We start from the raw sequence: 15,016 nt of genomic DNA, 5'->3' as shown, positions 1-15,016 counted from the left end.
TAAAAATTAGTCCAGTGTTGACAGAAGGGCGTGGATTTGTCCTTCTCCTTTGCCTTTGAATGTGTTTAGCTTGTTTAACAAGATGTTCTTATGATGCATTTCCTGTCTGAAAATTGAGTTTTGTAATGAGCTTTCTGACAGTGTAACCAGCTTTAGCATTCAGTGTTGCACCACTCTTTTCTGCTTTTGCATTGAATTATTTATCCTCCCCTTTCCCCCAGTTACTTTTAAATACTATTAACAGAGAATGATAATTTTTACTTTTTTTACTTTCTCTGCCTTTATCTGTCATAGAAAGCTGAATGCTGCTGAAAGGTGTCAGCTGAAGAAACCTTAGATCTAGATTGTCTACCAAATAGAACAGTTGCAAGAGCAAGTTTTTCCTTGCTGACCTGTTGACGTGCTTTAGTTACAGGTAAAGTAAATGGGTGTGTATATGCGTGTAATGGATATTTCATAATAGAAATCTGTTTGCTGAACCATCAGCTTGACATTTGGAATGCTGGGTATCATGATAGGTTCTTGCAGTGTGGACACCTGTCCTCTGAAAAGTGTGTGGACACCTGTCCTCTGAAAAGTGTGTGGACACCTGTCCTCTGAAAAGTGTGTGGACACCTGTCCTCTGAAAAGTGTGTGGACACCTGTCCTCTGAAAAGTGTGTGGACACCTGTCCTCTGAAAAGTGTGTGGACACCTGTCCTCTGAAAAGTGTGTGGACACCTGTCCTCTGAAAAGTGGGCTTGAGACTTCAGTCTTATTTAAAACGTAAAATAGAAGCTCTAGTAGCATTGAGCTACTAGTAGCATTGAGGCTCTGGCACATCCTTTGTGGTGTTTCACTTCTCTTCTTGTTCACCCATGCAGTATATTCCACAGAGGATGACAATTGTATAATATTTGGGTAGCAACCATAGTAATTACTTACATGTGAAATGGATATATGGCTGTTTCTTAGTGGCACACTGATGAGAAGCCAAAAGACTGCACACCAGGATTTTCTTGAGTTGGCAAGACTCCATTTTTGTTTATTTGTTTGAGAATGTCTCCATGTCATTTGGACTACGGGATATGAAATAGTTGAATAGCCTGTCATGCAAAGAATGTACATTTACTTTTTTTCCTCTGACTATAACAGATACACTGTAGGATGCAGAGACAGTTGAAGGAGAAAAGATTCATCTCTATCTGTGCTTATAAATTGAACACAGAAACTTTAGAAATCCTTTACAACAAAAACTGAATAAGGGGTGGAGGCTACTAGGCTTCAGCTTGTCATTGGATCATCTCAGTTCATCTTACTCCACAGTGAAACTAGTCAGCTGACAGACAAAAATTCAGATAAATCTCTTCCCTGACCTGATCTACAAGCAGGAGTATCAGTTGGTTCTTGATGCAACATCATACGTGTGCTTTTTTTTTTTTTTTTATTAGATAAGCTGTTTTACAAGGTGGAAAGAGCTGAAGACTTGAGTTGCCTTCCCAAGAGCAGCTTATTCTCAGGTTGCAAAAGGGGCTGATGAAAAAGCATGAAGAGGGGTGTGGTCTTCTTATCTTGAGTGTTTCGCAGAAGAGTTGGCGTCATTTGGGGAGGAGATGTGGATGTTAATTGCAAGATTGACAAGGAAGTTGTGTGCATATGAGAAGTCCAAGACAGGTGGAGTGGGTGTGAAATGAGACTGGGATTAGTACAGACAAGTTTGAAATTTGTCAGTATGTTTAGTTTCCAGAGTTGTGCTGGTTACATCAGGTAGGCCATTCATACCAGCCAAATAACATTGGAAAGGGGAACAAATATTAAATGATACTTTACAATAATCACTAGTTCCTGGGTTTTATATACGTAGATTTTATTTAAAACTGATTATAAAAAAAGGAATAGCTGGTAGATATTAACTCTCTGGTAAACTCTTGTGCCTTGTTTGTTATTTTTAAAACTCAAAACACTTGTTTATGAAAATGAACACCATCTTGCAGCAGCCTTTCATGTAGCACATGTCTGGTCTTATTCTCCCCTGTAATGCTACACAGTCATTCCTACGCTTCTTTCTTGATGCAGTCAGTTGCAGTTCTTGATGCTGACCTCAGAATGGGAGACTTCTGTTTTTTCAAACTAGAAACAAGAACATTCTTATTCTCATATTAACCCGTGCTGCTCATAATTGTTTGGAAGGCATCTGGTTTCTCTGTAATGTGTACAAATTCCCCAAGTATAATATCAATGCATCTTAGGAAACGGTCTGTAGATAACACTGATGTTTGACAAGTACTTAATATGTTATTGTTGTCACTCTCTGAAGGAAATAATTGGCAGCTCTGGCAGTGTTCTAAACCTGTTTTATGAAATGCAAATAATGAAAATTTCTGAATGTCAAGCCTTGTCTAGAAGCTCAGCTAGTAGGATGTTTCTCCAGAAGAACTACATATTCCCAAGACAGACTAAACCCAAAATTGAATCAGTATCAGCTTCTACATGTACTGAGCTGCAGCTTATCCCTGGTTCTGTGGCTGTATGGAAGCAGCTTTGATTGCCAAACTATATCTCAATCAGTTGCTGTAGGTGGGCGTTGTTCGTCATATGGTTTGTAGAGTTAGAATTTCATTACATTAATATCTTACACAATAAAGGCAAGTCTGTTTCTTTGTCCTGATAGGAAACAAAAGAGCAACAGCTGTTGTTTTAAACTAAAGTCCAGTCTCATTTTGTAACTTTGTTTATAGCAGTGTACAGCTTTCAGGTAGTTGTTTCTTCTCTCCTTGACTTAAAATCTAGTTATTCTAAGGGAAGGGCAATACAGCCGTGGATGGTGGAAAGTGACATGAACTGACAGTGATGTGAAGCCTTTCTCTAGTGCCCACTAGTTCCTACTCCATGTTAGTTCAAGACATCAGTTATTCCAGTATGTTTGAGTTCCCTTTGGTTTAGCTAACAATAGACATGAAAAAAAAAATCAAGTTTCTTAATTTAAAACTTTGAGTATCTAGTTTATATGTGATTAAGGCTTCAATACCATTTGGGACTAGAGTTGATAATGTTTTTTATCAGAAAATACTAACACGTTTGAAAAACGTAAGTTTCTATTTATTTTTGTTTTCAGTTAAACTTTTGTAATGAAAGCTTTCCTAGACTCCGGTTGAAATTTAAGAATGAAAAAAAGACACAAAATGGATAAAAACCCTGTTTTAAGTTATTCAGTTTGTATGCAGGATCATGGGATCATACTTCCTTTCAGCTGTGTTCTGACTTAAAAAACTGTGAAGACGCAGACTTGAGGGGAGGAAGTGTCTTTTTCACTCAGCACTGAGTTTGATCCTGGGAGCAATCAGTAAAAGTTTGGTTGCCATCAATTATCTGAACTGAATACTATAGGGGAAAATCCTGTTCTAGTGATGTAGGTAATTTTTAAACTGCCTTGAGTTTCACAAAATGTTAATATTAACAGAAAAGATCTATTAGATTTTATTCTTTCATAGGATTCCCTAGGCCAGTTGCAGGCTACTTGGTATGGCCTTCTTTAAGAGCGAACTATATGCTATTAATAATTTAAATAGTTCTTATTTGTAATCTTTTATTGCTATATACTAGTGTATGAATTTGCTCCCCCTATCATGCAGAGGGATGGGTTCATAAAGGACACATGTACCTGGCATTCTGGAGAAGTATAAAGGTGTATGTGCTGCTTTAGGAATGCATGAGACACTTGTTCTTTCTTAGTTCAAGACATACAAGGAAAAAACTCATGTATATATCACATAATGTGGGCTATTCCTTGCAGAGTTTCAGGGTGTGTCATAATGTTTTGTCCAACCACTTTATCACTGCTTGTGTCTTGAGTCTAATTAGGTAAGTGGGTATTTTGTCCTGAATAATTAAGCCCAGTGCAGAAAAGTTAGGGTGTGATGGTAGATAGGAGAGGCCACTGGCATGGTGAAAGAGAAAAACAATACTAGTTTTCTGATAATAGTGACAACTGGTTTTTATCAGCTTTGGTTCCCTTGCAATAAGAATAGTAAGCAGATATCTTTCCAGAATGGGCTTTGCTTTAGTACTGAATTAATGTAAATTGTGCTCGGTAGCAGCCCTATGAAACCTAAGAGAATTTATAAACATTCTGAATAAAGGAGGTTTGGTAAGTTCATTGCTAGAAATGCAGAGATTTTATGATAGTGTTAAAAAAAAAAAAGGCAAACAATCTAAAAATATTATGATTTTCATAATAGAAGTGAGTATTATCAACATAGTGATTTTATGTTTGTTTTGGCAGAAAAAACACCATTGTGAAGGCAGCAAATTTACAAGGACAAAGTCATGCTTACACAAAATAAAACTCCAGAACAAAATCTCTAGGGATCACATTCTCAGCTATTGGGATGTTTTCCTGTCTATCATTTTCTTTACATACTAACATTTTTTAAAATAAATCAGGTTTTCGGGTAAAGCTGACTTCATTTTTCCAAATGTAGATTGATTAAATTGTTTTAAAGTGTGCATCATTATTTCAAAATATAAACTTCGAACAAATGAAAGAGAGGAGTAAGAGCTGTTAATATATAGGCCTGCAAGATCTGATGGAATTGAAAGGCTAAATGTAAACTCATTTGTTAGATTTTGGTTTTGTTTCTGCAGTCTGAGAATCTGATGGATTGAGCAGAAGAACACCAGAGAAATGTTTCTGTAGTGGCTGTCAGGGAAGCTTTGCTGGTAATCAGACAAGCAATGGGGATAACAGTATTTGTGTTTGTTGTATATGGAGCAGTGAGGACCAAGATGGTTTTCAAGTTGACCTGTTCTTAGAGCAGGAGATGGTGGGTTTATGACCCTTGAGAGAAAGAGGTCTGGAGCCTGATGGCAATTGTGCTGCACAAGCACAGAAGCTAGGGTTCTCAGTGGCTGCGTCTCAGGAATCCTGTTTCGGTTTAAAACCAGAGAGGGCCTCACATGTGAGTCAGCACATTTTCCTCTTGGTCAGATTTGGGTTCCATCCTGCTGGCTGCACTGACACCTGTGACTGAAAAGAGAACTTGAGCATCTGTACTGATGGGGGTCAAAAATCTGCTCAGCACAGCAGTGTTTTCCAGTGACAGCCGCCACAGGATGGAATATGTGCATAGTCCAAGTGCATGGCAGTATCTTGGGCTGTGTGCAGTCCAGGGGCTTGTTTAATCAAAAGCAATAGTATTTCTCTTCTGTAAGTTCAGTGTTTTTTTTCCTTTAATTTATTCGATTAATTGCTTTTAAAAATGTATATTTTGGTACCTGCTGTACCAACGAGTTCCGTGGTTTGTATCACAAGTTACCGTTTGCAGGAACAGAGATGGGAAAAGGAGAAATCCAGAGGGAGGAGAATGCAGGATCAAAGTTGTAGGTGTTTAAATTATGTGTCATATACTTCTTTTAATTTCCTGAAGGACTGTGTGTCTCTGCCTTAGTGTATATTTTAGGAATGTGAATATACGTTGTCATTTATCACCCTGGATTCCTTAGAAATGTTTTAAACTCTGGTTTGCTAGAAACAGAAGTGTATTAATGAAAAAGTGATCTATCACCCAGTAAAAGTTGGGTTTTTTAAAGCTGTGTTTGTGATCTTACTTTCATGTTAAGTTGGATGATGTAAAATTTACATCTCAGGTCCTTTTTTTGTAAGTTTTTTAAAACAAAGATTTGGACACTGTAAGTATAACATTTTTGAGAAGGAATTTTTTGAGAAACTTTTACTACTAAGATTAGATTAATGAGATTTTCTGGCAGTGCTTCAGGTTCAAAGTGGATAAATTGACCGGGTAGTAAATTAATTGATTCCATTGCCACATGCATGCTCAAGTTTACAAAATGCAAGCTAAGCAGAATACTTGTTTCATCCTACTTTTGTGGCTCTACTGACTAAAATAAACTATGGCTTATCTTAACCAAGAGAAGGTGGAAGTGATCAGGTAAGTATGATACATTCCTGAAGAGCATCAGTTGCTGGAACTAACATGTAGTTTGCAGAATGATTTGTTGTAATATTCTTTTACATCCATTCAAATCTAGAGCTTCCTCTTCCATCAGAAAAGTGCAACAATGTATCTTATATAGGCTGGTTTATTGTAGGCCATTTCCATGTATTTCAATGATGTGTAGATGACTACTTCAGTCCCAGGTTTTGAAGCTTTTAAACTGTTTTTCATGGAAACTGTTTTATGAAAAATATGACTTTTTGGCCTCTGTTCTAGCAGGAATGTTATATTCAAGAGGAAGGGAAAATCTTTGGTGCATTGTAACTGTGTGTGACACTATATGAATGTCTTTTTTGGTTGAATCATTTGCTAATGGGGAAATCTGTGATAACTACCCTACTGGAGAGGGAGGCTAACCCAAACCAATAATGAAATCTTAACCCAAAGTCAGTGTTCTCGTAGGTAGAATTACTATAACTCATTGACTTGATTGGTACTAGTCTGGGATTTACTTTACCAGCATCTGAACTTAAAGTGCAAGAAATGTATTTTGTTTCAATGCAGAACAGTAGGTGTTTGTCAGTTTAATCACTATACAATTAGAATCTGATTGCTTTCTGAAGCTGTTTGGGATCCTTCAGATGTAAAAAGGGATACTGGAAAATCACTTGGTAAGTACCACTTTATATTGATTTTCTTCAGTAGTGTTTCTCTCGCTTCATAACCGTTCTTCACTCTTAATGGCCACACAGTTATACTGAGAAGGCATATAACCACATTACTAAAAAAACCCCATGATCCTACAGCTCTATCTCAGGATGTTGATACTTAATCATTCCTAGTTTCGCTGGTTGTTTTGAAGTCCTAATGAGCTTTGCTTGAGTTGAGAGTTTGTTCTCCCTGTGTGCTGCAATTACATTGCTGATCTGTAAAATGTTGTAGATTCTCAAGCAACCTATGCAAAATACACTTTCTACATACCAGCAGTAGAATATTATTGTTGTAGGATGTGCTGGAGAGTAGTCTTCATTTTAGCCTCATGAAATAAATTTTTAGGTATACCCTTGAGCAACCAGCTGCAACTGAAAAAATTAATCTTTTGAAGAGACTCTGCAATAATGAAGCTTTTACATGTGAAATCAGTAACTTTAAAATTTATCTTACAGTGCAGTCTTTAAGGATCTAATTACTTATCTTCTCATTTAAAAACAGACTCATAAAACACTCTGACAGTTACCTGATTCTGTGGGTGATTCTAGTGAGTAAGTAGGCTACAGTATGATACTGGGAAAAAAAAAAATGTGTGGACTGATATTTCACTGCTTTGGAAATGCTGTAGTATCGTCAGTGAATGTAAGAGAACATTAAAAAGCTGGAGCTTGATCAATTTATGAAGGATTCTAAATTGTGATAGCAGTTGAAAGGATTTGATAACCAAGGAATTATTTGGGTTCTAAGCCCTATGAGGGTCTTGACCATGGGGTAAAAAACTTTCAGAAGACAAACTAATTGAAAAACTTCTGTTCTGAAAATAGCTTAGAAACTTCAGCTTAACTTTCTGCTGTCCATGTATGGCAAGACAAAAACTTTCTTTTGCTGTGCTTATGTAGGAAGTGTAATGGTAGGTGTTATCCCAGGAGCAGTTCAAAAACACGTTATGCCTGAGAAGAACAACTTACTTTCCTGCTTCTCCCTTTATTTTGTAAGGCTGTAACGTTATCAGTCTGGTTTTGCCCTTTCAAAACTGTCAGCTGCACAGAAAAGTGTGCTTTAATGTGGGAAATAACATCTTTTTACTGGAGTCATGGTAGATGCATTCTGGAATCAATTCCTCCATACCGAAGATCTACAAGGATGGGATAGAATAGATGGGAAAGTTGCTGTATCCTCTGTTACTCTTCTTTGTGGCCAGGTAGGGAGAGGCACAGTCCTACTCTTCATTGCTGGGGTGGGTGAGATGCATAAGAATCTGCTTGCCTCCAAGGGTTGTGTTCAGCTTGGAATGGCCATTTGCCAAATGCAGAATTGGAGGTTTAGTTGTGGAGAAATAAACCGGGAAACCATATATTTGAGAAACCAGAATTCTTCTAGTTCCAGAGGAAGAAAGGTTATGAAAAGTTTATTTTAAGAAAATAAGGAATTCTTATTAATTTATTTGCAAAAAGAGACACATCTCTGGGAATGTTTTGACTAGTGGTCGTATTCTGTATGACTATTGAGTTTTTGTCCACTTCTGTTAGCATTTAATGTTGTTTTTCCATATATCTCCTTATCAATTTGTGTCCCTTACCAGGACATGTTGGTTATTAGGCCAGGGAATATTTCTCTTGCATCTGACAGGAAGTTGTAGTGAGGAGGGTGTTGGTCTCTTCTCCCAAGTAACAAGTGATAGGCCAAAACAAAACAGCCTCAAGTTGCACCAAGGGTGGTTTAGATTGGATATTAGGAAACATTTCTTCACAGAAAGGGTTATCAAGCAGTGGAACAGGCTGCCCAGGGAAGTGGTTGAGTTGCCATCCCTGGAGGTGTTTAAAAGACACATAGTTGTCGTGCTTAGGGACATGGTTTAGAGGTCGACTTGGCAGTGTTTGGTTTATGGTCAGACTCGATGATCTTGCAGGTCTATTCCAGCCTAAACACTTCTACAATTCTATGATTTGGTCTGTTTTATATAAGGTGAGACCAGGGATACAGTGTTTCTTGACATTTTGAACATCTTGAAATGTTTACTGCTAATAAGTTTGTGTTCTTGCAACGTTATTTCAGAAGAACTAACCTATCATTAGTTACTGGCTCAGTAACAAAGAATCGGCTGTGAATCTCTAGAATTTCACTTGCTGTCTCTAAATATATACCTTATTAATAAATAGTTGGGAATTAATTCCAGGAGCAGCAGAGCTCTGTCAAAGGTGGAAGCTGCACAGTCCCCTTTTCTTTCTCTCTCCCCACCCTTGGCTTGTCCCTCTGTATCCAGCTTGCAGTGGAGTGAGCTTACTCCCTTCTGTTTTGATTCCTTAGAGCTGACTTGTTTTGTGAACTGAACAGCAAAGAGCCCCTTTTATTTTCTCCTGGGTTTCTGTCTGATAGTTGGGTGAAATGAGTCAGCTCAGGAGTGATCCAGTACACTTCCGTGCACAAAATAAATGTGCTAGGGATGCGGGGCAAGGGACAGGACCTCATTCTCTTGGGAACTATGAACTGTCCTACTGGCTCATCCCATCTTTTGGAAAGAAATCCGTCAGGGACTCTCTAAACAACTGTTTTGTCCTAAAAGGATAAAACTGAGATTGAGATGAATAGCTAATCTTTGAGCATTAAAACTCATGACCTAGAAAATTTTATTGTCTCTTAAATCTTAAGACTCTGCAACTGGATTCTCTTTTCCTTTCATTGGCATAAATCTACCTTATTTTCACTGGAATTCAACTAGCATGCAGCTGAAAAAAAAATTTTGACCCTTTAATGAGACACAGTTGAAGAAATCTAGTGAGACAAACTAAGATGAATGAACATGTGGGAAGCAACTACAGTTTATGAGAACAATATGCTGCATTTTTGAGAAATATAAACAAGTAGGAGGGTAGTAATAAATTGCTTGCACAGAGTAAGCCAGTTGCCTAGAGCTGGGTGCCTAACAATAGTTAATTGGGGAGATGAAGCTATTGTCCCATTGCATTGCTTTCTTAAACAAGAAAGACTGGCCTGGCACTTCTGAAAGGCAAGGCAGCAGCTGAATCAGTATCATGAATGACCCTGTTCAGAAATTCCCACTTTTCCTGAAACTGGAAGGGGTGGAGGGTGTGAACAACCAAACAAAATAACCTGACAATCCCTGAACAGAGTTACTGGTGCTCTTTTATGAATGCTATGTTTTTTCTCTTATAATGGAAACATTCTGATTATTTGCATGATTATCTTACAAACAAGTACTCCAGAAAATCTGCTGAACTGGTATAGGGCAGTGTATTTTATATCTCTGTCTTCTAAATTGCAAACTGGGGAGGTCCTGTACCTGCATCTGTTCTACATTTTTAAAAGTATGTGGTGTTCTTTCAAAGTTACAGGCCTACATGGTGAGAAGTTTTGAAAGACCTCTTCTGTGTGAAGCAGGAGAACAGTGGTTAGTTAAATGCACATCTGTTGTGGTTCAGTTTTTTCGTACCACAAGTTTGACTCAGCATCCTTCCCCAACCCTGAATTTTGCAAAGTTAATGGCATGATGGTGTTCACAGAAAAGGAATCCATCCCTTGGGATGTGCCATGTTTGTCTGTTGGCATATAGATAATGATTTTCCTGCTCATATGCTTATGTTTGTGCTCAACTACTCTTTAAAGCTGCTTGTACTCCTGAGTGTCACTATTTTAAATCTATCACTATTTTGTTGCCATTCATCTATCACCGTTTATCTTCATGATGCATAGCATGGAGACATGATAAAAAGACTGAAAATATATCTTGGCTTATAGAAAGAAGAGATTTTGTTTCCAGCATGGTGAAAATAAATTCTGACTTACTGTGCTTATATTAACATCTGTGTGTGTGTATATATATATATCTATATATATATATATTTTTTTTTTTTTTAATTTATCAGTTATGGTAAGAAAAATCTCTCACAGCACATCGCATCTGTATCTGGGATTCAAGGACCTGTGCGCTTTACTTTTCATTAAACTGCATATATGATTCTCACTTGTGGATGATAGAAATGAAAGGTGAAATGAAATGGCTACAGAGTTTTTAGAACTGAATAATTCCCCAAACAAGTTATGCAGTTACTTGAAGTGAAAAATTAACAACCTACTGTGCTTGGCATTTTAATAATGCATAGTAATGTGTGCCCATGTCTGTTTGGGGTTTTTGGTTTTGTTTTCTATTCTGTTTTTTTTTTTTTTTTTTAATGTTTTGGCACATAAGGTATCAAGGAAATAAATGGCAGAAGGTTGTGTTTTTTTTTTTTTTAATGCATATGTAATTGTTCGGGTCTTTTTTAATAGTAAGATAGCTGCATCTGAAACTGTTGTTTTTATGTTCGAGGTGTAGATATTGAGGGCTTTGTATGCCTTAGTTATGGCACTTGTGGCATTTGAACATGAATTTAGAGATATGGTTCTGTACTGAGTACGCGGCAGCTCAACTCCTAACAGCAACCTGTGTTGGCTTATGCATGTACTGGTATATATGTGCGTGGGTGGTGTGAGGTTTAACACTGCTTTATAGTACAGAAGAGACAGATTAGTGTTTTAATCAATGCAAACCGTAAAATAGATATCTTTCCATTTATTGTTTTTCTCTCTTTCTTCCCATCTGTTCTTGTCTGGAAAAAAATGCTTGTTTTTTTTTCCTTCAGTTCTGTGATTTCCTTCTTCCTCCATTTACTCTGTTCTGATGAAGCAAACACTGTTCTGCAGGAACAATATGGGAACTGGAGGGGCAGAATGATAGACTCTAGTCTGTTAAGTGGCCCTTGCTTATTTACATCTGTCCTTTTTCGGTCTCTAATTTTTCTTCATTCTTGCTTTGTTGTCTCATTTATTTCTGTAGCTCTTTTTCCTCTGTCAGCCATGGAAGATCATGCTTTGTATTTCTAATTCTTTTGAATTGGGTGGTGACGACAACTAAAAGCAAAAAATGGTAGAAATTACACTGCTATCTTAATTCTACACTGCTTGGAACACCTGTGGGAAAAGTGTCAATAAAAGCACAGCAGACATCCAAATTGAACATCTTGATATAAAACAACAATTATAATTTTTACTTTTTTGATGTTGTGAGGGAGAGAGATATTGAAATTCTATGTAAGTGTGATCAGAATATGGGAGGCTGAAAGCTTAGAACATTTTTCAATAACTGTAAGTGGTAAAGTCAACATTACTTTGAAATATGAAATGGCAGCAAAAAGCTAGTCCTGTTTCAGACCTGTCCTGGATCATGCATCTTCTCTGAATATTTACGTTCGTTAGAAAATAAATTTACTGGAACCAAGAAAGCTTGAATGACTAGGGTTAGCAAAGAAGAAAGTTGGTAGGAGTTTTGCGCTATGTAAGTACTGACTATGAGAAAATGGTGTGGTAAACTTGATAAAACTGTGTTTAAAATAGTTTTCTTAATAATCTAATTTTGGAGTGAAGAGGAGCCTTATGTGCCTCTACTTCCCTACTTGAAATGCTTGTTCTACTCTTACTGCAGGTTAAATAGATTAAGTGGAAGGGAATTTGTGGTGAACAGCACAGATTTTGGGGTGTTTTTAATAAGCAGAATTAGGAGGTAGGGTTTCTGTAAAGGTTATGTTAGTTAAGCAGTCTCTTCAGGATTTGTCCACTCTTTCTGCTTGCCTTTGTTAAAACAGAGAGGTTGTACTGTTCCCTTCCAGTGTTGGTTGATTTCTGTTGTACCAAAACTTGTATGAATTCTGCATTTATTGAATTCATGTAAGACTTTCCATTGGTGGTATGTGGATATCTGTGGTGAGGGGACCTCTCCTGTTCTAACTGAAAAATTTTAGATAGCTGCTGCCCTTATTTTGCTGAGCTCTCTGGTATTGTCCCATCCCAGTGCCACTGGTGCCAACTGTGACCTGGGTTGTGGTGTGGGTTTTTTGTTTGTTTGTTGTTGGGGCAGGGGGCATTTCCAGGGAGGGAGGAGGCTGCAAAAAACTTTGATTACTTCTGCCTAGTGTGATCCTTTATACACATCCTGATTTTACCCATTTTATTTTTATCATACACGACCTTCAGCAATATGGCAGGTTGTCTGCAGGAGATCAACTCACATCAAATAATTGAACAATTAAAAACATTATTCTAGATATACAGGAATTACAAGAAAACTGCCCTGAACATTGCTATAGGTAGTTTTGAAAGAGTGAGAAAAATGCACAGATAAAAGTAAATAATGACTCAGGGGATCTCAGCTGTGTGCACAGTATTTCTGCATTAATCCTGTTTGGTGAGTCCAGGCTGGAAGTTTCTGCCAGTTAGAGAACACGTCAAAAGATATTTTCTCATTGAGGGGGCAGGATCGAAGGGGAAAAGGTCACAGTTCATTACACCAGGGAATTGTTTGAGTTGTTGGTATGCAAGGTAGGAAAATACTTTATTCCTTTTAAAGTCCTGGGCTTGAACCAATAATGCTGAGCTTTGCTCTACCTCTTCAGTCTCTGGCCGATGTATAAAAGCAGCTGCCAGTGTGAGAGAGGCTGCTGGCTGAGCTAAGCCTGACAAAGGGCTCTGTTTCCATCCTGGCTGAGAAAGAGCAGAACGTGGGAGGAGGTTTTCTGGGTTAGTAAAAATAACAGCAGCCTCCACTCCCCAGCTATAGCTACAGATTCTTTGCTCTGGTTGTTTCCTGTGGATTTTGATGAGTCATTGGAACACTTGGGATGTTGTTACAAGTTGCCTTGTAACTTGTAACTTGCCTCAACACCCCAAAAAACCCCAAAACTTCTGTATCAGCTCTTAACTGTGTTGTCTGAAGTGATTTGGTTCTTTGGCAAAATGCTCTTCAGAACTAGGATTTTGGTACTTTCCTCAAAACTAAGCAATTGAAGGACTAAGATGTGGAAATGATGATGAGAGAGATGAGTTTTGGGCTCTTCTGCCCACTGACTCTGTCTTCACCTTTTGGATTCTGAGCCACTCACTAAGCAACAAGTTTGCGGAGCTTCTCATGTTCAAGGACCTTTTGGAGCCTGTTTTGGCATGCCAAGATGCCAGTGGTTAAAACCAAACGAATTACAATTGGACCAAATATAGGCCAACCTTGTGTCAGTTAATGCTCTTTTATACCATATGGAAGGCTTGGGTTTGATTCTTCTTTCCAGACTAATTACCCTTTTGGGGCTTAGTCCTGCAAAGTGCTGAGTTGGCCTTGGATCCAGCAAGGCATTTCAACATGTTCACTTTTGCAAGCATGGAGGTTCTACATCAGTGTGACGAACATAATGCACCACAGGATTCTTGAATATATTAAAAGTAAAAAAACTGATGTAATATATTTTCTTTGTACAGTCATTGGTAATTCAGTGTTAAAACACCCTTGAGATGGTATAGCGCTGGAAATTAGATGTGCTGCTGTTGCCTTTAATGCCAATGATGTCCTCGTCACGTAGCCTGCTTGCTGCCGTTAACCTTAATATGTGAAACTGCAGTAGAACTGCCATTCAGTTCCTATACCTGCTTTACTATTACTTTTAAACTTAACTGAGGTGGAGAAATAGTGTATTTTCACTGTTTTTGTTCTTATTCTCAAGAGTGCTTTCTAAGCTGTCCAGATGTGCTGCAGTTGGCACACGTGTGAACATGCATGCATTTACAGCTGTAGTGGAGGACTACCCAATAATGCTGCGCAGACTTAAACTTGCCTTCCTGTCACAGAACACATTTGGTCATCCAAAAATTAGAAAAGGGTACACAATCTTCTATTCCTTTGCTGTCTGTGATGTTTAGAAAACAGTGCCCAATGAAGCCCGATCTCTCTAGGCTATTCTGTAGCACCATTAGCGATGTGCACCTCGCTTTTAGAGGACACCTTTGTCTCCATTATGCATGTATTTCCTTGGTGATGTCCTGCATGCGATTCCTATGTGGATTTGTCTTCTAGAGAGCATCTGCTGTGATGGCTCTGCAGTATCTTGGCCTGAGCATCTCTACTCATACAGAGTCCAGTGGGCACCTGCCCAACTCTCCCTCTGCCAGCAGAGAAAACAGGTTGGTGTGCAGGCAGCCAGCTGCAAGCAGGAGCTTGCGCTTATTTTACTGACCCACTGTTTGCCTGACTAGTCTGAGAAGTGCTCCTTGGTCTCTGCTTGGAAGCAGCTTTTGCTCTTGATTACAAGACCATCATAGCAAAAGATACTTGTTTTGAAGCATGAATGATTCTATGATTTTGTGTCCAGATAATTTACCAGTGGATGTGCATGATTGGTCTGTTTATAACCTGGATGCAAAACCTCTTGTAGTGGATCAGATTTTGTTGTATATACAGAATGAAAAACAATTCAGATTGGAATAATGTTTTTATACAATAAAAGCATTTTGCTTAATATCATCTTTTATAGGTAAGCAATACTGAAATTTCATACT

The 15,016-nt window shown here is 38.1% G+C and overlaps 1 protein-coding gene across 4 annotated transcripts in view; it reads left to right on the top strand.

The window, feature by feature from the left end:
- FHIP1A (FHF complex subunit HOOK interacting protein 1A) overlaps positions 1-15,016 on the top strand; it is a 100,220-nt gene that overhangs the window by 14,640 nt on the left and 70,564 nt on the right. The window contains exon 1 of one of the 4 annotated variants that reach the window (XM_071807792.1): positions 310-415. The exons of the other annotated variants lie outside the window; for them this stretch is intronic. The gene's annotated coding sequence lies outside the window, so the exon portion shown is untranslated. Of the gene's footprint in view, positions 1-309; positions 416-15,016 lie in introns of those variants that run through there. 4 annotated transcript variants of the gene reach the window in all.

Source organism: Patagioenas fasciata, chromosome 4 (genome assembly GCF_037038585.1).
Source record: "Patagioenas fasciata isolate bPatFas1 chromosome 4, bPatFas1.hap1, whole genome shotgun sequence".
NCBI lineage: Eukaryota > Metazoa > Chordata > Aves > Columbiformes > Columbidae > Patagioenas > Patagioenas fasciata.
This window is presented reverse-complemented; position numbering and strand designations above follow the sequence as displayed.